This window comes from Eriocheir sinensis, chromosome 50 (assembly GCF_024679095.1).
Source record: "Eriocheir sinensis breed Jianghai 21 chromosome 50, ASM2467909v1, whole genome shotgun sequence".
In the NCBI taxonomy this organism is placed as follows: Eukaryota; Metazoa; Arthropoda; class Malacostraca; order Decapoda; family Varunidae; genus Eriocheir; species Eriocheir sinensis.
In genome coordinates this window covers 12,539,726-12,563,036 of record NC_066558.1, presented here as the reverse complement: position 1 = coordinate 12,563,036, position 23,311 = coordinate 12,539,726, and the positions used below count along the sequence as shown (strand labels likewise).

The 23,311-nt window shown below is 45.4% G+C and overlaps 1 long non-coding RNA gene and 2 pseudogenes across 1 annotated transcript; 2 read left to right on the top strand and 1 right to left on the bottom strand.

The window, feature by feature from the left end:
- The window catches only part of LOC126982387 (prostaglandin reductase 1-like), a 168,087-nt pseudogene that overhangs the window by 3,204 nt on the left and 141,572 nt on the right, over window positions 1–23,311 (bottom strand).
- LOC126982386 (uncharacterized) lies at window positions 13,023–15,020 on the top strand (annotated as a pseudogene).
- Window positions 21,998–23,311, top strand: LOC126982389 (uncharacterized). Its single transcript, XR_007735160.1, has 3 exons — window positions 21,998–22,621; window positions 22,667–22,801; window positions 23,067–23,311. It is a non-coding gene; the product is annotated as an uncharacterized LOC126982389 (long non-coding RNA).

Here is a 23,311-nt window from a genome sequence, read left to right as displayed (position 1 = left end):
TCCAGAACGTCACCCGTGGGACAGCTGGACAAACCTATATTTTCTGGTAGTTTTCTGCGTGTTGTGAAATAAATCTGCTAACTCTTTCTGTCATAAATCATTAAATCACCAGTATAATGATTGACTTTTCAATGCCTATTGTACATGCACCCATCGCCGCCACAGCCGCAAAATAGTTTGCAGAGAGGTTCAACTTGCTTACTGTTTCCTTATTTCCCTCACCGTTCACAAAGATCACAAGTGGACAAACGTGAACAAAACCAGGCAAATTAATAATTTTAATGCTGTGTATTCCCACAGCGCACATGTGTGGTGGACTGCAAAATGACTAATTTCAGTGGGAAGATATTTCTCACAACACCGGCCAGCGTATTGGACCGTCGCTGCCATGTCCTGTCCTGTGCCAGAAAACAACACTGGGAGTTCTACAATTTTCACAGACTGGAGAAAATAAGTTTTTTGGACTGTGGTTCCACAGCACGGTGTGTTCTCTTATCTTGTTAATTAATCAAGTAGTAAGCAAAGCAGCTCTGCCAGTCCATTTTACGAGTCTCTTGGTGGGCCATCTTCCACTGCTCCTCACTCTTCAGCCCTGCCGTCATCTGTTTGTTTCCATACAGCCGTGAGGTACCCACATACCCAAGCTCGTACCCACAACCGTTTTCCATTCATACGGGCAACCAACAACTCACTCCCGGTTGGGCATATGGGCAACCGCGGTTGTCCATAGCCCCAATGATTGAACACCGCCTTTAAAGGCAGCACGCATGACGCCGACGGCAGGCAGACGTGACCCGTACATGTCAAAGCAACGCGAAACTCAGGGCGGTAATGCACGAAAGTCGGTGTGGTAAGAATTTAGGACTAAGCGCTAAACTCGAGGATTGCGAACTCGATAGGGTACTGAGAGGTACTGTACAGTACCTCTCATTTATACATAACTTATACACTTTAGCCCATATTTGAGCACCAGGTACATGCTGCCTGATGTTTATGCATCCTCTATGAGAACCATGGCTCTATTACAGTCAGGGCAGCATACCAACCAGACCACCGATGGGCTAAAAGGTTACTGCGCCAGAGGCCACTTCTGCGGCCATTAACTGACACCCCAGCCCCGCACTGTGGACATGAAGGTGAAGGTAACCCCGCCCACACCCATGACTGATGGAAACGCTTTTAAGCCCATCGGTGGTCTGGTTGGTATGCTGCCCTGACTTCTAGTCAGAAGGCCCGGGTTCGAACCCTGGCACTCAGTGGTGTTCATTTGGGAAATGGTTCAAAGATTACTTGCAGATCAAGGCTGAGGTTTTGGAAGATGACCCCCCATGACAGGTTTGCTGATATACATGGGTGTGGTGTACTCACAGAGATTTCCCTCTACTGGTCAAAGAAAAAATACATGGAGGAACCTTGGCATCTGGAGTAATGTCCTGAGAAAGGTTTGAGCTGTTAGTTAGATTTTTGCACTTGAATGCTAACACATATGAGCAAACCCTACAGACAAGCTCTATAAGATCAGGCCTTTCACAGATGTCATTACAAAACAATTTCAAAGTGTACAAACCAGGGTCAGAACTTGTAATAGAGGAAACCATGGTTCTCTATAGAGGATGCATAAACATCAGGCAGCATGTACCTGGTAAGGCTCACAAAATATGGGCTAAAGTGTATAAATTATGTAATCCTGAAAGCTATAGATGGAACTTTAAAGTTCACACTGGCGTAAAGCACGTGATTGTGGGCTTGAATGCTACCTAGTCCCTTACTCTAAAACTAATTGAACACTACTGAACCAGGGGTTACAATTTCCTCTGATAACTTTAATTCATCTGTTGAATTAGCCGAATATCTCTTGAGCAAACAAACCTATTTATGTGGTATGATTAGAAGTAATAGGAAGGACTAGCCAAAGGATGTGACAAAGGGAAATCTGCAGAGGAAAGAAATAAAGGTCATGAAAATGCAGAAATCTGCAGAGGAAAGAAAAAAAGGTCATGAAAATGCAGAAATCTGCAGAGGAAAGAAAAAAAAAAGGTCATGAAAATGCAGAAATCTGCAGAGGAAAGAAAAAAAAGGTCATGAAAATGCAGAAATCTGCAGAGGAAAGAAAAAAAAGGTCATGAAAATGCAGAAATCTGCAGAGGAAAGAAAAAAAAGGTCATGAAAATGCAGAAATCTGCAGAGGAAAGAAAAAAAAGGTCATGAAAATGCAGAAATCTGCAGAGGAAAGAAAAAAAAGGTCATGAAAATGTGGAGCTCTACAGAGGAAAGAAAAAAAAGGTTATGAAAATGCAGAAATCTGCAGAGGAAAGAAAAAAAAGGTCATGAAAATGCGGAGCTCTACAGAGGAAAGAAAAAAAAGGTTATGAAAATGCAGAAATCTGCAGAGGAAAGAAAAAAAAGGTCATGAAAATGCAGAAATCTGCAGAGGAAAGAAAAAAAAGGTCATGAAAATGCGGAGCTCTACAGAGGAAAGAAAAAAAAGGTTATGAAAATGCAGAAATCTGCAGAGGAAAGAAAAAAAAGGTCATGAAAATGCGGAGCTCTACAGAGGAAAGAAAAAAAAGGTTATGAAAATGCAGAAATCTGCAGAGGAAAGAAAAAAAAGGTCATGAAAATGCAGAGCTCTACAGAGGAAAGAAAAAAAAGGTTATGAAAATGCAGAAATCTGCAGAGGAAAGAAAAAAAAGGTCAAGAAAATGCGGAGCTCTACAGAGGAAAGAAAAAAAAGGTTATGAAAATGCAGAAATCTGCAGAGGAAAGAAAAAAAAGGTCATGAAAATGCGGAGCTCTACAGAGGAAAGAAAAAAAAGGTCATGAAAATGTGGAGCTCTACAGAGGAAAGAAAAAAAAGGTTATGAAAATGCAGAAATCTGCAGAGGAAAGAAAAAAAAGGTCATGAAAATGCGGAGCTCTACAGAGGAAAGAAAAAAAGGTCATGAAAATGCAGAACTGTACAGAGGAAAGAAAAAAAGGTCATGAAAATGCCCGAGGTATCCAAGTGTTCAACTGGAGAGACAAGAGATATGTTCTCACGGCTTCATCAGTGCCAGAACACAGCGCGGTGCTTTGCCCAAGTGGTAAAAAGACACAAAAGGGGAAAATGCTCTTGAGCCTGAGTGTTCTTGCTCATAACAAAGTTAAAAATGTATTGATGTGTCAGATCATATGATTATTTGTTGAACTAATTGCTGATGAAGTTGTTATCAGTGCATATGTTTTCTGCAAAAAATATGGCAAACAAAAAAACATTTATGGAATTCAGGGAATTTCTGACTGGGAAACAACAGGTCACTCCAAAGCCTGGAAAAGGTCAGTCACTGTTTCTGAAAGTAGGAGCTCACAAGTACTCAGTGAGGCAAGTGGCCCAAAGGGCAAATGTAGAAAAAGATGCTGTGCCTGCTATGAAAAGATTTCCCTGAATGAGGGCTATAAAACTGCTAGAGCAAGAGCTAGGAGAGTGTCAACTTTCTGTTCTCAATGTGAGGGCAATCCTCACTTATGCATAACATGCTTTGCTGAGGAGCATTCTAATTCTAAGTACTAGCTAATACTGGAAGTCTGGCTCAGTTTTCATTTCATTTCTTTTTAGGGAGGTTGAACAGGATGTATCTATGTAGCTATATTCTGGCAATTTAGTGTGTATTACAACTTGTGCATTCTCTATAAAAAGGTATTGTATAATTGGAAGATCCACTTTTCCTATGAAATAAATGATGGTGAATTGTTCACTTCTAAATGTTTTTTTATTACTTTAACCATGAATAATGGTTGTAAGGAGTTGTAATTTTACAACCACTGAATTCAGATGTGGTGTTACAGTATAAAATAAATTGAATTTTTTATTAAAAGCATAAATTTATGAATTTTACAAGCAAATACTTATATGCTTTAAAATATAAAATCAATATGTTTTGACGATCATTTGCTTTCATTTGAACCTTAGTAATAACAATAAAGTTAAATCATCCTTTAAGGTAGCATGAAAAAAATACAGTCAAAACTTGGTTTTCGTATGCCCTAGTTTTCGTAGAATTAGTTTTTAACGACTTTTTTTGTCGAAATTTTGCCCCAGTTTTCGTACATCCGCTCGGTTTTTGTACAGTTGAAAATGGTCCGTACCAAACACGTCCGCCTGTCAGTGTGCCTTGGCCACTCATTTCCCGGAATCTAGCACCCACACAAAGCATCCCAAGTGTTCATGACTCACAGCTGTGTGCTTGTTTCCCAACATCCCTGAAGGAAAACTTAGCATTTCCAAGGTACCTCCAGACCTTCCTTGAGCCTTCCCTTGGGACATAATTAGGAATTATAGTGTCATTTATGCATGATGAAGTGCTAGTATATTCTTATTGGCATAAAATACATTAATTTCAGTCCACCTTGACCTATATACGAGGAAAAAATTACAGATACAAACATTAAAAGACTTTGGTGTTCAAGTGAATTAACAAAGCTGTTGCAAGCTGTGTCTGCATCATGTTCAATGACAATGCCTTCTCCCATTTAAGGCAAATCTTAAAGACACGCCAGAAACAGACCTCTCTGGACAGATTTTTTGGGCGAAAGGGGTCCAATGACTCTCAAGCTGGTCCTAGTGCCAGTAAAAGACAAAGAAGGGAAGTAACCCCGGATAGAGAAGTGACCCCAGATAGGGCCTTGATACCTGAAGTCCTTATGGAGGGGGATTCCCCTTCCAAACAGTAACCTCTCCGCCTCTCTCTCCCCTCCTCGCCATCTTCCATATGCTAACAAAAGTCTTCAATAATGGTAAAAGTGATGTTAAATGTTCATTTATCCATTTCATTAGTCATTTATATTTATTTCTCATGGTTTTCTGCATAGTGAAAGTTAATTGTATATAATGGTAACAAGGGTTCTTATCGTGTGGGTTGCTGGGTTTGTAACTTGAACTCCATTCGAGCCGAGGCATTGAGATAGAGATACTTGATCAAGCTGGCAGTCGGGTGCCGGCCTCCATAGCACTCACTTGGGAATAAAGCACTTTTCCGAGACGCCGTTTTGCTCGACCTTGACTAGTGGCAGAGGCAAACTACGATATGCCGGACCCTACGCCTGCACCCCGCCCACAAGAGGTGCCCCCGATGCTGACCTTCGGCAACGACACATCCCCAGCAGCGTTCCGGGCGTTTCACGCTCACTACACCCTCGTTAAGGATGCCAGCGTCTTGCGAGGGGTGGAAGTGTGGGATAAGCCGGACTACCGGGGTGTCATGCTCCGCCTTCAACTAAGGGGACGGATGGCTTCATATGTAGAGCAAGAAGTGCAGCTGAACACAGAATGGGGGAAAGACGACGCCAACATACTGGACCGCCTGTCGTCGAGGTTCATTACCGCTGACGCTATCGAAATCAGGATCCTGCGCTTCGAGGAAGCTACCCAACAACTTGGAGAGGGGCTGAGCGACTTCATGACACGGCTACAACAGTTAGCTGGTCAAGCATTTGGTAAGGAGCCGGCTGATATTGTGTGCAAACGTGTTGTGTGGCGTTTTCTGGACGGCATTCAAAATAAAGAGGTGAGGCTGCACATAATCAGAGAGAAGTGGATGGAAAATTATGAGACTGCAAAGAGTTACACGGCTGTATTGAAGATACCTGAGTCGGCTTTGTCAGCAAAGACTACAACTTCAGCTACAGGTCAATCAAGAGGCGTAGTGGGAGGTGGAACCGTTGCGCATTCTACGGCACAACAGCCAGACAACCATCGGCCGGTAATGGATATATGCGAGCCTCCGAGGCCGGTGGCAGCAACTCGTCAATCGAACTGACCCACTCCCAGCTCTAGGGTGTCGCCTTTCCCCCCAGCCAGCCGAGGAGCAACCCCACAACAGAGCCTTAACAGGGCCGTGGACTGCTACTACTGTTCCGGGACGCACGTTGGAGGTTGGCCAAGATGTTATAAGAGGTTACGTGATAACCCTTCTTGGAAACCACAAGCTCTCAGGCAGGATTTTTAATAACGCCCGCTACGCACTTACGTTGCGGGCAACGACGTCGGGATCCTGGATCGCAAAATACGTCAACGGAATACATAGACCATCCCCCGGCTCGAACCCCCAATTATGTGGAGGTTCGCTTGCAGATGAAGGTTGTGAGGGCAATGGTGGACAGCGGCAGAGATTATTCTCTAGTGAGAGAAGGTGGCCTTAGTGCGAAGCAAAAACAGTGCATAGTGCTGTGCCACCTTACTGCACACAACGCTTCTGATGAATTAATTGCAATCACCGGGCAAATCTTTCTAAATGTGGAAATTGGAGGAGTATGCAGGAGGTGTCACAGGTTCCTGGTGGTGGCAGGACTGGTTACGAGTGTAATTCTAGGGATGGACTTTTGGGCTAAGCTTGGTGGCATCACGTTAGATTTAAAAAAACTGACTGCATACGATTTCTCCGATGAGTCAGTCCCCTTGCTTCCAGCGGTATCAGCAGTGGTGAGTGACCGTCGTTGCGAAAGTGATGCAAACTGTCACAGTGCCTTCCCGCACTGAGGCGATCATAGAGAATCTCGCGACGGGGCTCGTCCCGTCAGAGCTCTAGCTAGTGGAACAACTCCGCCCAGAGGGAGCCGTAGTGGTGCCCGCTCGTTGTTGCATCACTGGTTTAACTGACGGGGCTGTGTGTTTACGTGTCGCGAACACGTCCGATACACAAGAAACTCTATACAAAGGGGAGATAATTGGTGTTTTGGAGCCTGGAGTCATGTTGATGAGTGTCGCGTCTGTGTCGCCAGCCACTCGTGAAGAGCATCCTCTCAGTGACTTGAAACTGGGTGATGAACTAGGTGTTAATCAGAGGGAGGACCTCATGGAAAATCTTCGGGAATGCCAGTCGGTTTTCTACACCGGAGGTCGTCTACCACTGGTAAGGGTTGGCATGGAACACTCTATCAGGCTGGACCCTCGAGCATCACCCCGTGCATTGCGGCCACAAAGGTTGTCCCCACTGACCGAAACTGAGGTGCGGAAAGAGATACGAAAGCTTCAGGAGATGGGCGTCATCAGGAAGCCTTGTAGCCCTTGGGCTGCACCTATTGTTTGCGCCCGACGTTAAGACGGCAGTTTGCGTCTAGCAATCGACTACAGAGGAGTGAACAAGGTCTCCAGCCCCGCCACGCTGCACCCTATCCCCGTTATTGAGGATCTCCTCGATAGGCTCGGGACGGCTCGTTTCTTCTCTGTGCTCGATGCAAAGTCAGGGTACCACCAGATGCACATGGACGAGAGGGACAGTGCTGTGTCTGCGTTCCTGGTGCCTTGGGGGCATTACGAACGGGCAGGGAGGACCCCGTTCGGGTTAAAAGGAGCTGAGCATTCGTTCCAGCGGATGATATCTACCATACTTGGGGAATGTGACTACATCGACGCCCTGTGCTACCTGGACGACATCCTGATCTGGGGCGAGACATGGACCGAACACAACGACAGACTACGTAAAGTCCTGGCCAAGATAAGGAATGCTGGGCTCAAGTTAGCACCTAAAAAGTGCCGTTTCGGTGTCCGTAGGCTAGAATATCTTGGCGCAGTAGTGGGTGATGAGATGCTTAGTATGAGTCAACAAAATGTGAACGATCTGAAAACAGTTCCGAGGCCAACAACAATACGTGAACTCAGGAGGGCCCTCAGTGGGTTCTCATAATATGTACAGTTGCGATATGAAGTGATGTCGCCGCTCTCAAAATGTTTCGTACGGGAGCATTTGAAGGAAACGGAAGTGATGTGTATTTACTGTTTATGTTATAATGTTCCCTTTTAATGATAATTTATAATACGTTGTGATGTAAAACACAGTAAAATAATGTAGTAGTACCTGAATTACAATTATACATTCATGTTTTTTTTAAATTCGACTGCGAATGTCGTGTTGTCTTCAGTGCTGAAGCTTGAAATGATTTAGCTCACGTCGTGTGCTTATCTTTGCAAAACAGTTGTTATACATCGTTCAAATTTAGGCGTATATATATATATATATATATATATATATATATATATATATATATATATATATATATATATATATATATATATATATATATATATATATATATATATATATATATATATATATATATATATATATATATATATATATATATATATATATATATATATATATATATATATATATATATATATATATATATATATATATATATATATATATATATATATTCTTCTGGGTCATTCCATGAACTGTCTTCTGCAGTTATTAATACACACGCACAGTATGACACGAAGCGAATGGACAGTTACTGTCATTATTTTGCGTTTAATTGATTAAGAAACGATCAAATAATAAAGTTTCACATTAAACACCTTTTAGGATGGCTTCTTTTCATAAGCATGGGCACTGGAATATGTAGTAACATTGCTCAGTAACGATGATGAATGAAGAATGCCTTCACAGGTAGGGTTGCCATATCTGAACTACCAACATTCCGGACGCCTCTACGAACACTGGACCACAGCCTAATGTTTGGCAACACTGCGATTACCCGCCCGCACCACCACCTCCATTTCAAAGCCATATATTCTTATTTCCCCACCTACCTCAATTATTCTATGGCACTTATAAGCTGTGGACATGTTCCATTGATCACCTCCAAGCATTAGAAGTCTACATGAAGCTTTTGTCATCATTATATTGACCAAGAAAGGCAATGATGTTTGCGATCGGCGGCAAAGAGTGAGTTACAAAACACGACTATTCTGAAGCTATTTATTCTTATTTTTCCATCTCCGACTATCCCTCAGTAATTATAGGCTGTGGGCATCTTCCCTTGATCACTATCATGCATTACAAGTCCACGGAAAGCTTTTGTTATCGTTATGTTGACCACAAAAGGCAAAGAGTGAGTCAGGGCTGAATAATAGGTATGGTGCGCGGGCGATGACGTCATCATCAAACGAGAGTATAAATTAAATCAATTACGCCATCCTAGTTTAGGATATCGACTAATGATGCATGTCCTATATATTGTGCATATGTTAGATTTATTGTTGTCAACAATGATCATGAAAAGATCATTTTACTTTCTGTTTGAGTAATATGTCGATATTTGGACTTCATTTGACTCTTTCCTTGCTGAACGAAAACACTTTGTGTCAAAATATTTCGACAACTCTTCTTAAGACATCGCTGAATATTTCTTTTCTATTTTTTTTCTAGCTTGTAAAATATATTTAGTTAAGTTATGATGAAGATACAGGAAAATAATGGTACTCTTGAAAATATATAACGATACCTGAGTGATCGAAAATAAACGTACACGGCGACATCACTTCATATCGCGACTGTACAGCGCTGGTTACCGGGCACGGCAGAGACAGCTAAGCCGCTCTATGAAGCCCTGGACAAGAACCCTTACCAAAGACTGATTTGGACTAAGGAGATGGACAACTCATTTCAGCATCTCAAGTTGCAGGTGGCACATGCAGCTTCTTTAAATCTCCCGGATTACAAGAAGCGCTTCATGCTTGTGACAGACACAAGCGATGTTGGGACAGGTGAGATGCTTGCAAACAGGTCAGGAGATGGATGACTGCTTCCGGTTGCATTTTTCCACCATACCCTCACCCCGGCGGAGGGACGTTACTCGGCAACCGAAAAGGAACTTTTGGTGGTGATAGTGGCAATGAGAAGATTCAGGATTTACCTGTACTCCTCCCAGTTTGATCTGATCACAGACCACCGGGCTCTCCGCTGGCTCAACTCTCTCGATGTAAGCAGGGGCATAACTGGTTACAAAAAGTTGGGAGGGACAATGGGGTGAGTGAGGAGCGAAGTGAGCCTGTTCAGCTGGGGGGTCTGGGGGGTCTGGGGTTAGCCCCCCAGAAAAATTTTGAAATTTGAACTCTTTTTAGGAGAACTGTGAAGCCTATTATGGGTGGTAAAATAAATAATATGGGTGGTTTAACATTAAGCATCTGTATATAGCATAAATATATATAATAAGGGGTAACAATTAAATTTTACATCATCAAGCCACCCTCTGCTGAGAGGAGCCTTCATATGAGATACACTTCGTCGCACCACCACCAGTTGCTTCTACGCTGCCACACCAGGAGGTTGTGCAGCAAGACGCTCCGCGTATTTTCAGCACTTTTCTACTCGTCTGGGTAAGGCCACGTCACCTGTCACGCAGGTACAGTGCCTTCTACCCAGAATCCTATCACAGGAGCGGGCAGAGCCTCGCAAATGGCTTTATTACGCAGTGTTTGAGGCTTACACACGTGCCCACGGCAGTTGTGTTTTTGTGTTACGGCAGGTGTGCAGTCATATCGGCCTCAGGGGAAGACTCAACCGAACCCCATGAGTCACCTAGTACCCCAAGGACCAGCAGGTCTTCATGGGCGGGTGCTGCCAGGTCCAACCCACGGGCCGTGAGCCGGGACACCGGGACTCCAGCGCGTCTTCCTCGCGGGCCATGCGGTCGGGGGTAAACAGACCATCTCGGCCCTGCTTGCCGGCCTCGGCCCCTGCTGCCCCATGGACCACAGTGTTGGAGGCTTTGTCGGAGTTGAGAGGTGAAGTGGACAAGTTGAAGGCGGAAAGGCAGGTTTCCACCCCCGGGCCTGCTGCGGTGAACTTTGGGACAGGTACTTCAACAGGTGTGCCACGCACTGATTCACCTGCCTCCTTCACAGGTTTCCATGACTCCGGCAGTGAGGAGGGTGAAATTACCGTTTACCATTTACCGTTGATGAGGTTTCAGGGAAGCATGCCCCTGGCAGTAGTGCCTTAATGCAGGGGGTTAAGACCTTTGGCCCTCATGAGTTAGTTTCTGAGGAGATTGATCCACAAGTGGCCGAGATGGTGAACTTCGTGTTCGACAATGGTATGCTGGACGAGGATTTAAAGACATCTGTGAGGATGACATCACCAAGAGGCCTAGCAACTGTCATGCACTCGCTCCGGTGGAGTGCAACCCGCAGATTCTAGAAGCGCTCAGAACCGATGCAAAGAAGGCAGACTGGCGGTTAAAGGACGTCAACAAGGACATTCTTCAAGCGGCAATTATCATCACCAAATCTCTTTTGGCTCTGGATAAAGTGGCGCAAGATGAAGAGTACTCTGTGGTGGCACACGAATTAGTGGGCGTGATTAACAGTGCCCTGGCCTTGCTAGGCAATGCGAACCACAAGAACAACCTGGCGCGACGTTTTGAGATAAAGCAGATCAACAATAAGTACTCGCACCTCTGTTCAGACAAGGTGCCAATGGCCCGATTCTTGTTTGGGGATGACGTCTCACAGTCCGCTAAGCACATTGAAGAGTCAGAGAAACTGAAACACAATCACAGCCAAGAAACCACCCGCTAAGTGGAGATACGCCGGAGGAAGGACAAGAGGTTTTTTGGGAAGGACCTTGCACAGGGGGTTCTCCTCCAGATTCCAGCCTTATGGACTGCACAAGTCGGCCTCCGAGGGTAGTCACCGACCAACCTCTGCACGTCATGACACTGACTCAAAAAACGCCAAGGGCCGCACACACTACAGGCCCAGGCAATAGCAGAGGCAAGTAAGAGCTTTGAGGCGGGTAGACTGCATTACTTTGCACATGAGTGGCGTAGCATTACTACTGACCCAATAATTTTGGATATTGTACAACATTGCCACCTTGATATCAAAGTTGAGGACATTGACCATTTATTCTTAAGTGAATTAGAATATCAATTTAATAAGGTAGAACAACAAATTGTTTGAGAGGGGATTACCAAACTCTTACGGCTCAAGGTGATTAAGGTTACGCAGAGGAAGGCGGATCACATTATTTCTCCCATTTTTTTTAAGGGAGAAGTACGGTGAATGTAGGTTGGTGCTCAATTTAAAAGAATTAAACATCCATATCCCATACATACACTTTAAAATGGAGAATTTTGAGCAAGCCATTAACCTTATCCATGCAGGAGACTATTTGGCTTCAGTAGATCTGAGACATGCATATTACTCGGTAAAGACTGCAGAGGAACAACAGAGATTCTTTTGTTTTATATGGCAAGGTACTGTTTACCAGTTCACTTGTCTTCCAAATGGTATTTCAGAGGGTCCAAGACTTTTCACAAAACTGATGAAACCTGTTTTTGCAACTCTAGGAGAGAAGGGTTACAGTATTACTGGCTTTATAGATGATACACTTATTTCCAACAGCACCATGCAGGGATGCTTGGCTTGCATACAAGATACAATCAATTTGTTGAGGACACTGGGTTTCTGCATTAATGAAGACAAGTCAGCCCTGGCCCCAACACAACGCCTTGAGTACTTGGGCAGTATCATTGATACCAACAGTGTGAAAATTTCCTTGCCGGAACGCAGGGTAGAGAAGATAACTCAAAGCTGTAAGGAACTCCTGGGCAAGCGGAGTCAAAATCAGGGAAGTGGCTCGGGTCACTGGCCTACTGGTGGCTGCCACCCCAGCAGTGGAGTTGGGAAAACTGCACATCCGGAAGTTGGAAACTGCGAAGATTGCAGCTTTGCAGAAGGAGAAAGGAAACTTTAGCAGGAGGATGACTAATGAGATGAAAGCTGATCTAACTTGGTGGTTAAATAATATTTCAACACAGGACAGACAACTATTCAGAGCAGGCACCTGTACACGGATGCATCTGGTGCAGGCTGGGGGGGCCACCTAAATCAGCAGACCACTAGTGGTTTTTGATCAATAGAGGAGAAACAATTACACATCAATGCTCTTGAGCTCAAAGCAATTCTCCTAACACTTCAGACTTTCAGACTTGAGCTCTGTGGGAAGCACATCAAAGTTTTCTGCGACAATACCACGGCCATGACATACATAAATGAAATGGGAGGTACAAAGTCACTAATTTGTAATGATATCTACTTCAATTTGGGAATGGTGTGTAGCTAATAATGCATGGGTCATATGCTCACACATACCAGGAAAAGAAAATGTTATGGTGGACATTGCATCTCGTAGAGTCAACGACAGGCATGAATGGAAGCTGAATGAACTCATTTTCCAAGACCTGTCACATTTTTGGCACCCCTGCCATTGATCTGTTTGCATCTAGACTTAACAAACAAGTGGCCTATTTCTGTTCGTGGAAGCCAGACCCAGAGGCAGCTTACTTTGATGCTTTTTCAATTACATGGACGATATTTGACCTCTGTCACATTTTTCCCCCATTCTCTTTAATCACAAGGTGCCTGCAAAAGATGCGCGCAGAAAGGGCCAAGGGGTGGATGGTTGTACCCCTGTGGCCGTCGCAGCCATGGATGGGCATGATACTCAGGAAGCTGGTCGATCACCCCCACATAATTATGAGGAGGAAGGACGTACTGACGCACCCTTCCTCAGCGGAGATGCACCCAATAATGAAGCACATGCGACTTATGGCATGCCTACTGTCCAGGACACACTCCGAGAATGGGGCATATCTGCAGAGGGTGCAGACATCATCCTGGCCTCCTGGAAACCCGGGACAGTGAAACAATACAGGCCACACATCAGAAGATGGATGCAATTTTGTGATAGGTGGGACATCAATCCCCTTGATCCCACTGTATCCAACATCATCAACTTTTTGACGGAAACTTTCCACAGGAGAGTGGGGTATGAATGCCTCAACACGGCCAGGGGTGCCCTCTCTTCCCTCGGCATTGTGGTTAATGGCTGAAGAGCGGGGATCCACCCGCTGGTTAGCAGATTCATGAGAGGGGTGTTCAACCTAAGACCAACTAAACCCAGGTGCATGGAAAACTGGGATGTTGCACCAGTACTACAGGAACTTAGATCTATGTACCCATTACATAACTTGTCCCTCAAAGAACTAACCCTGAAGCTTGTGATGTCGATGGCACTTACACAAGCAGCGAGAGTCCAGACTTTACACTTGTTGGTGCTAACAGGCATTAGCACAGGGGATGATTACATTGCTGTTCAGTTGGGGGGAAACATTAAACAATGCAGACCTAACTATAACATTCAAAGAGTGAAGTTTCAGGCTTATTCTAAAGATGCCAGCTTGTGCATCTGTAAAACTTTGCTAACCTACATTAAACAGACAGAGGAACTCAGACGGATCAACAAACACAAGGTGGATAACCTACTCATCAGCTTTATCAAACCACACAAACCTGTCTCAAAAGACACCATCGCATGTTGGATCAAGACCATGCTTCACATGTCAGGGGTGGATCCCACAAAATTCACAGCTGGCAGTGTTCGGCCAGCCGCGGCGTCGAAGGCCAAGGCTATGGCTGTCCCGGTAACATGTATTATGGCGAAAGCAGGGTGGTCAAGAGAAACCACTTTTGCAAAATATCATGACAAGCATATTATTGCCGAATCAGACCCATTCCAGGAAACCGTATTAGAATGGGTTGGGTATCTTACTACAACATATGGGTGGACTTTACGGGTTATGTATAATGCTCAGGCAACTGTTTAATGTTATTTTGTATTTTGTGAACATTTACATTACCATGCCTGGGTATCAAAGTGTGGTGCACAGCTGAGGCATATGGTTTATTATTATTTTATACACTAAGTTTACACAGCAGTAGATCAGCATTTCACAATGGATAAGCAGTTGTTCGGATTAGCTGGGTGCTCATATCATGTTCTTGTCAAATGAATTATACAGGTCAAAGTGAAGTTTTGTCATACTTATGTGCACGTGTATGTATATGAACACATCAGTAGATCTTCGGTGTCCACGAATATTTTATTGGCCCAAATTCATAGCTAATATCAGGTACGACGCCCACATGGCTTCAAAGCCTCATGTGGAGGCACCTCTCAGCAGAGGGCGGCTTGATGATGTAAAATTGAACAAGTAGACGAGACTTACCTTGTGTCAGTTGAAGTATGCTTGTAATTTTACGAAGCAAGTCGCCTCTGCTAGAGGGGAGCCTTCACATGCCCTCCACTCCCTCCCATGCTTGCATGATTAGGACTTTTTTTTTCTTTTTTTTTACAACAAAAGAGGCAGCTTAAGAGCTCCCAAAAAAATAAAAAAAAAAAAAAAAAAAAGCCCGCTACTCGCTGCTCCTAAAAAAGAATCATAAGAGGTGGCTGAAAGAGAGGTCAATTTCGGGAGGAGAGGTGTCCTGATACCCTTCTCTTGAAAGAGTTCAAGTCGTAGGCAGGAGGAAATACAGATGAAGGAAGATTGTTCCAGAGTTTACCAGCGTGAGGGATGAAAGAGTGAAGATGCTGGTTAACTCTTGCATAAGGGGTTTGGACAGTATAGGGATGAACATGAGTAGAAAGTCGTGTGCAGCGGGGCCGCGGGAGGGGGGGAGGCATGCAGTTAGCAAGTTCAGAAGAGCAGTCAGCGTGGAAATATTGATAGAAGATAGAAAGAGAGACAACATCGCGGCGGAATTTAAGAGGTAGAAGACTATCAGTAGGAGGAGGAGAGCTGATGAGATGAAGAGCCTTAAACTCCACTCTGTCCAGAAGAGCTGTGTGAGTGGAGCCCCCCCACACGTGAGATGCATACTCCATAAGAGGGCGGACAAGGCCCCTGTATATGGATAGCAACTGCGCAGGGGAGAAGAACTGGCAGAGACGATGCAGAACGCCCAACCTCGAGGAAGCTGATTGGGCGAGAGAGGAGATGTGAAGTTTCCAGTTGAGATTTTGAGTTAAGGATAGACCGAGGATGTTTAGTGTTGAAGATGGTGATAGCTGAGTGTTGTCGAAGAATAGGGGATAGGTGTTTGGAAGATTATGTCGAGTTGATAGGTGGAGAAATTGAGATTTTGAGGCATTGAAGGACACAAGGTTCCTTCTGCCCCAATCGGAAATGATAGCAAGGTCTGAGGTTAAGCGTTCTGCAGCCTCCAGTCTGGAGTCGTGTACTTCCTGTTGAGAGGGTCTTCTATTGAAAGAAGTTGAATAATGCAGAGTGGAGTCGTCGGCGTATGAGTGGACAGCACAGTTTGTTATGGAAAGAAGATCATTGATGAATAACAGGAAGAGAGTGGGTGATAGGACAGAGCCCTGTGGAACACCACTGTTGATAGGTTTAGGGGAAGAACAGTGACCATCTACCACCGCAGAGATAGAACGGCCGGAAAGGAAACTGGAGATAAAGGAACAGAGAGAGGGATAGAATCCGAAAGAGGGCAGTTTAGAAAGCAAAGACTTGTGCCAGACTCTATCGAAGGCTTTCGATATGTCTAGTGCAACAGAGAAAGTTTTACCGAAACGGCTAATAGAGGATGACCAAGAGTCAGTTAAGAGAGCAAGAAGATTGCCAGTAGAACGCCCCTTGCGGAATCCATACTGGCGATCAGATAGAAGGTTAGAAGTGGAAAGGTGCTTTTGAATCTTCTGGTTAAGGATTGATTCAAAAGCTTTAGATAGACAGGAAAGTAAAGCTATAGGGCGGTAGTTTGAGGGATTGGAACGGTCACCCTTCTTAGGCACAGGCTGTACAAAGGCATACTTCCAGCAGGAAGGAAAGGTAGATGTTGATAGGCAGAGACGAAAGAGTTTGACCAGGCAGGGTGACAGCACGACAGCACAGTTTTTAAGGACAATAGGAGGCACTCCATCAGGTCCATAAGCCTTCTGAGAGTTGAGGCCAGAGAGGGCATAGAAAACATCATTTGGAAGAATCTTAATAACAGGCATAAAGGAGTCAGAGGGGGGATGAGTAGGAGGAATATGCCCAGAATCGTCCAAGGTGGAGTTCTTACAGAAAGTTTGAGCGAAGAGTTCAGCCTTAGAGACAGATGAGACGGCAGTGCTGCCGTCAGGGTTAAGGAGAGGAGGGAAAGAGGAAGAAGTAAAATTGGTGGAGATATTTTTGGCTAGATGCCAGAAGTCACGGGAAGAATCAGAAGAAGCAAGGTGTTGACATTTTCTATTGATAAAAGAAGTTTTGGTAAGTCGGAGAATAGATTTGGGACGATTCCGGGATGAAATGTAAAGGTCATAGTTAGCGGGAGTTCGAAGGCTCTGGAACCTTTTGTGAGCTGCCTCTCTATCTTTAATAGCACGAGAACAAGCATGATTAAACCAAGGTTTTTTAGCATGAGGAGTAGAGAAAGAATGTGGAATGTATGCCTCCATTCCAGAGACAATCACCTCTGTGATGCGCAGAGCACACACAGAGGGGTCTCTCTCCTGGAAGCAGTAATCATTCCGCGGGAAATCGGAAAAGTACATCCTTAGGTCGTCCCACCGAGCTGAAGCAAAATTCCAGAAGCATCGCCTCTTCGGTGGGTCCAGAGGATGTACAGGAGCGATAGGACAGGAAACAGAAATAAGGTTATGATCGGAGGAGCCCAACGGAGAGAACAGTTTGACAGAGTAAACACAAGGATAAGAGGTAGGGAAGGTCTAGAATGTTGGGCCAGTCTCCAAGACGGTCAGGAATACGTGTGGGGTGCTGAACCAACTGCTCTAGGTTGTTGAGGAGAGCAAAGTTGTAGGCTTGTTCACCAGGCTGGTCAGTGAAAGAGGATGAAAGCCAAAGCTGGTGGTAAACATTGAAATCTCCCAAGATGGAGATTTCAGCGAAGGGAGAGTGAGACATGATGTGCTCCACTTTAGAATTCAAATAGTCAAAGAATCTTACATAGTTAGTAGAGTAAGGTGAGAGATAAACAGCACAGATGTATTTAGTAATAGAATGACAATGAAGTCTTAGCCAGATGGTGGAAAATTCAGAAGAGTCAAGGTCGTGGGCACGAGAGCAAGTGATGTCGTTGCGCACGTAGGCGTAACATCCAGCTTTGGATTGAAATTTAAGATATAGTAGGAGAGAACAAAGTAGAGGTTGCTGTCAGTAGCCTCAGAAACCTGTGTTTCGGTGAGGAAGAGAAAGTGAGGTTTAGAGGAGGAGAGATGGTGTTCAACAGAATGAAAATTAGAACGAAGACCACGAATGTTGCAGAAATTGATAAGGAGGAGGTTTGAGGAGTTATCAGGACACCTCTCAAGTTGGCAGCCAGAAGGAGAGTCCTCCCTGGGGGAATTTATGGTCCCCCCCCCCATCCTACACGGTTATGCTTATCTTACGGCATGTGGGTGGTCATATATTTTGAAGTCTGGTGGTGGCGCGACGAAGTGTATCTCATGTGAAGGCTCCCCTCTAGCAGAGGCGGCTTGCTTCGTAAAATTACAAGCATACTTCAACTGACACAAGGTAAGTCTTGTCTACTTGTTCAATTTTCTTTGCTCTCTTTTCGTAAGAGCATGATATTTAACCATAATATTTATTGTCCCCCCTAACTCAAACTTTGGGGGGACACGACCCCTCCCCCCCATGAGTTACACCCCTGGATGTTAGTGAAGAATGGGGCAGAAGGGGGAGATGGATCGATTTTCTACAACAGTTCGACATCACCCCGATACACAAGGTTGGCCGTAGTCCAGCTATGTCTATAGCGGTTTACCTGTCCAGAATAGCCTCAGGCGAAGGAAGGGAAGGAGCCTCGGCTGGGGCGGTCAGCACTACAACTTGTCTCGAGAGCATATTCTGGGACGTGACAACATTGAGGGAGGCACAACAAGAGGACGACAAAATAGCAGCGATGGTAGAGGTCCTGAAGGGGCGCGCAGAAAATGGAACAACCGTTGCTAAAGGGAGACTGCTCTACTTCCAGCCTCGCATGCGATTGTCGAGCCAATGCATCATTTGTTATGTTGTCCATGGAGGACGATGGAGTGCACCCCGCCCTCACGGATCTAAGGAGACTTAGGTGCCTGTGATACCAGCATCACTAAGAGTCCAAGCCCTTCGACTAGTGGACGATGCACCCCTTAGCGGTCACATGGGACGGAGGCGCACGCGGGAGAGAGCGAGGAATGGTTTCTGGTGGCCCGGGATGAAGGGGGACGTCGACGCCCACATTAGTAAGTGTGAAGCATGTGGAACCAATAAGAGGACGAAGACGCCGGGTAAGGCACCACTTCAAGGTACGTTAATACCTGATTGTATGAATAAAACCATGCAGATTGATGTTGTGGGGCCTTTCTCGACCTCAGGCAAACATAAGTTCCGGTATGTGTTACACATGCAAGACATCCTCACACAATACATAGTGATGGCGCCGACCCTTGATGCCACGTTGGATACGGCATCGAGGACTCTTTTCAATAGATTGATCTGCATGTTCGGGCTACTGCGCACTCTGTCTTCTGACAGAGGTACGCATTTTACCTCTAATATGTTCCAGGTAGTTTGTCGTGAAGCAGGTATCCAGCAGTGGCTTGGCTCACCCTACCACCCCCACAGCCAGGCCCAGGTGGAAAGGCAGAACCAGTTGGTGGACAACCTTCGGTGCCTGTGTACGAACAATATCGACCACTGGCCTGAAATGGTGCCCCATCTGCAGTTCAGCCACGACGCTGCAAGGAACACCTCGACGGGGCAGTCACCACACCAGCTAGTGTTTGGTCTCCCTGCCAGACGGCCGGAACAGGTAATCGCCCGTGAAGTATGTAATGAAGACCCCGATTGTTACATTCCAGACTGAGTAATGCAGAGACAGCGTGAAAACTGGTGCAAGAGAAAACGAGGAAAATCCAGAGGGCGGTGCAGACAGCGAAGGAAAAGATCGCCCTGGCACAAAGGAGAAGGAACAGCAAGTATTGGAGTAGAGGAGAAGCTTTTCAGGTGGGAGAGCTCATACGCCTCAAGCTTTCCAATGCAGAGTGACACTTCAAGGGGGGCAAGAAAATCGCCCCTTACCTGTCTCGCCGTCACCGCGTCATCAAGGTGTTGAGGGGAGGATGGTCTTATCAGCTCACCTCCGAGGACGAACCAACGGGCCGAGTGAAAGTGTGTCACTATGATGAGCTCAAAAGAGCACCGACAACACCCTACTCCTGGGAGGCCCCTTACACCTACATGCAACCTCCCCTCAGGAACGCAGGGAACGGCATATGCACGCCTCTTCAACAGTCAACGCGAAACAGACAGCCTCCAGGAAGATTACAAGTCGATCCCGGCAGAACTGCGTATGAGTCCGAGTGGGAGGAACACTGCGACGACGAGACGATGAAGACAACGATGAATATGATGTACATTATGTTAGCGATTGTGATAACTGAAGGTTTTTGAGATGTGGGGAGTTAGGCTTAATTGTATGTAATGGTAACAAGGGTTCTTACTGTGTTGGTTGCTGGGTTTGTAACTCGAACTCCATTCGAGCCGAGGCATTGAGAAAGAAATACTTGATCAAGCTGGCAGTCAGGTGCCGGCCTCCACAGCACTCACTTGGGAATAAAGCACTTCTCCAAGACGCCATTTTGCACGACCTTGACTGTATGTAAAACTGTATGTATTCTCTATAAAATGTATTTTTTGTTAATATTTTTGAGTGTCTGGAACGGATTAATTGGATTTACATTATTTCTTATGGGAAATATTGCTTCAGTTTTTGTACATTCAGTTTTCGTCAGACTTTTTCAAACGGATTAATCACGAAAACCGAGGTTTCACTGTATATAAATAAAAAAAAAAATTATGCATTTGTACCATCAGTGGTGCAACACGCAACAGCTGAGCGTGTGTGTTGCACCACCAGCAGGGTATGTAGTGGTTAACGTGTTAAAGGACCATGAAGGGTTAACAATGTTAGTAATGATCACAGCTGGGCACGATAACAGAAAACCTTATTCCCGATAACCGATAACTGATAATGAAAAACCTTAACGGCGATAACCGATATTCGTTAACTAGAGACACAAATATAGGCGATAACCGATAACCGATACCCGATATAAATCCACAATTCCGATACTAGCTAGCGATAAGTCCGATAGGCGAAAACGATACTATATTGATATTTCAGATGGAACAACATTGATGAATTCAAATTTTCATTATCTGTATTTTAGGAAACTTACAAAACCTTAAAACCACACGTTGACACGTACATATGGACGGTAATACTAGAAATGCCTGAACCGGTGTTGTGTTATTTGGCGTCCCCACCGTCAAAAATTGTTTACAAACACTGGTCTCTCATGAACGGTGCATGCTCAGACCAGCAAGCGTAGACCTGTACAGTCTCACAAAGCTTTTAAACCGTAATTAACCCCTAAAGGGCCGGAGGCGGCTATAGCCGCTTTTCCACGGAAGGGCCGGGGGCGGTTATAGCCGCTTTGCTTTTTTCGCGCTAAATTTATTTACTTTTCGGTAATTTTCGATGACCATTCGTTGGCAACACTGCCAGAGATATGTTTAGGCTACTGCTTCAGAATCTTGCCCGCTCTCACGATGGACAGGCGTACTGACACGGATTCTGACGCGTCCGATTTCCTGCCAGACCCTGCCGAGCCCAGCAGAGCAACACGAGAATGAGAAGAGTATGCTACAATGACTCCCAAACCACACATCACAAGACTGTGTTACATAGAGAAAGCTTAGAGTATTGACTATATATAAGAATTAGAGCATGGGGCATCCGTTTTCATTACGCACTAGTCAAGGCCACACAAGCGAAACGAACGCAGAGCGGGCAAGAGCCTCGCTAACTCCAAAAATCTCTCCTCTTCAACTCAATATTTCTCCAAAACCACAGCACATAGAAACGTTTTCATGCAATAATTAAAAAGAAGAAGAGTTGATGATGACTATGACGACAAAGTAATTTGTTATTGCATTGTAGTTCAGCAGAATCAAGTGTGAATATAGGCTATTTTCGGTGTTTGGTGCTGAGGTGCCGGTCCTGTGGATGTTGTAGATGACCACCCAGGCCGGCCCTTTAGGGGTTAAGAGTTGCTGGAGGGCTGAATCAGACATATAGTACCACTACCACCATCCTTGCTGTTTCTAGAACGACACTCTGTACGAGTTGTATTTATATGTACAGAGTGTACATCGTTCTAGAAACAGCGAGGATGGTGGTACTGTATGTTTGATTCAGCTTTCCAGTAACTCTTAATGTGTTAAAAAAGCAATGTGAGACTGAACAGGTCTACACTTAATGGTCTGAGCATGCGCAGTTCACGAGAGACCAGTGTTTGTAAACAATAGCGCCAGCTTTTGACGATGGGACACCAAATAACACAACACCGGGTGCCTTCAGTATCATGGCATGCTCACAAACGAATATAGAATATCAAATTTGAGGCAGTGAATAATCATTTTTGGGGCAAAGTTAAATGATTTTTCTCTATGATATATTGATTTTTGAGTAGCATAAAAAAAATAACCTAGTGTTTTAATTTTCATGATATAAGTATGAAATCTCATCACCGAAGATATTTCATACCCCGAAGTTTTTTCATACAACACCGGGCCACGCATGCGCAGTAAGGAGACAACGTTTTTTTCTGAGAGGAGGAAAAAAAGTAGCGATTATCGCTAGTTTGGTTACAAAAGTAACGAAGATACTGATATATATTTAAATAAGTAGTGGATGGCCGATAACCCGATTTTGTTATCAGCGATAAAGTATCGCGATAACTTATCGCGATAACGCCCAGCTATGGTAATGATGTATACTGAACTATTGATTCAAAAGTGGCTATTACTTATGGATGTGCACAGTCACTTTGGCAGCTTAGTTTTAGTATAGGCAGAAATCACTGCTACAGTGGAGTGTGGTGGGAGGTGCAGGCAGGTGGAAGAGCTGGATGTGGCAGGTGGTAGGGGCTGGGGGCAGGTGCAAGAGAGGAGGGATGTGGCAGGTGGTAGGGGCTGGGGGCAGGTGCAAGAGGAGAGGGATGTGGCAGGTGGTAGGGGCTGGGGGCAGGTGCAAGAGGAGAGGGATGTGGCAGGTGGTAGGGGCTGGGGGCAGGTGCAAGAGGAGAGGGATGTGGCAGGTGGTAGGGGCTGGGGGCAGGTGCAGAGGAGAGGGATGTGGCAGGTGGTAGGGGCTGGGGCAGGTGCAAGAGGAGAGGGATGTGGCAGGTGGTAGGGGCTGGGGGCAGGTGCAAGAGAGGAGGGATGTGGCAGGTGGTAAGGGCTGGGGGCAGGTGCAAGAGGAGAGGGATGTGGCAGGTGGTAGGGGCTGGGGCAGGTGCAAGAGAGGAGGGATGTGGCAGGTGGTAGGGCTGGGGCAGGAGCAAGAGGAGAGGGATGTGGCAGGTGGTAGGGGCTGGGGGCAGGTGCAAGAGGAGAGGGATGTGGCAGGTGGTAGGGGCTGGGGGCAGGTGCAAGAGGAGAGGGATGTGGCAGGTGGTAGGGGCTGGGGGCAGGTGCAAGAGGAGAGGGATGTGGCAGGTGGTAGGGGCTGGGGGCAGGTGCAAGAGGAGAGGGATGTGGCAGGTAGAAGGGATCAGAAATGGATAAGGGGAATAATAAATGGAGGGTTAGGGAAGATGCACAGTGTTGAAAAAGGCTGAGGCATTCA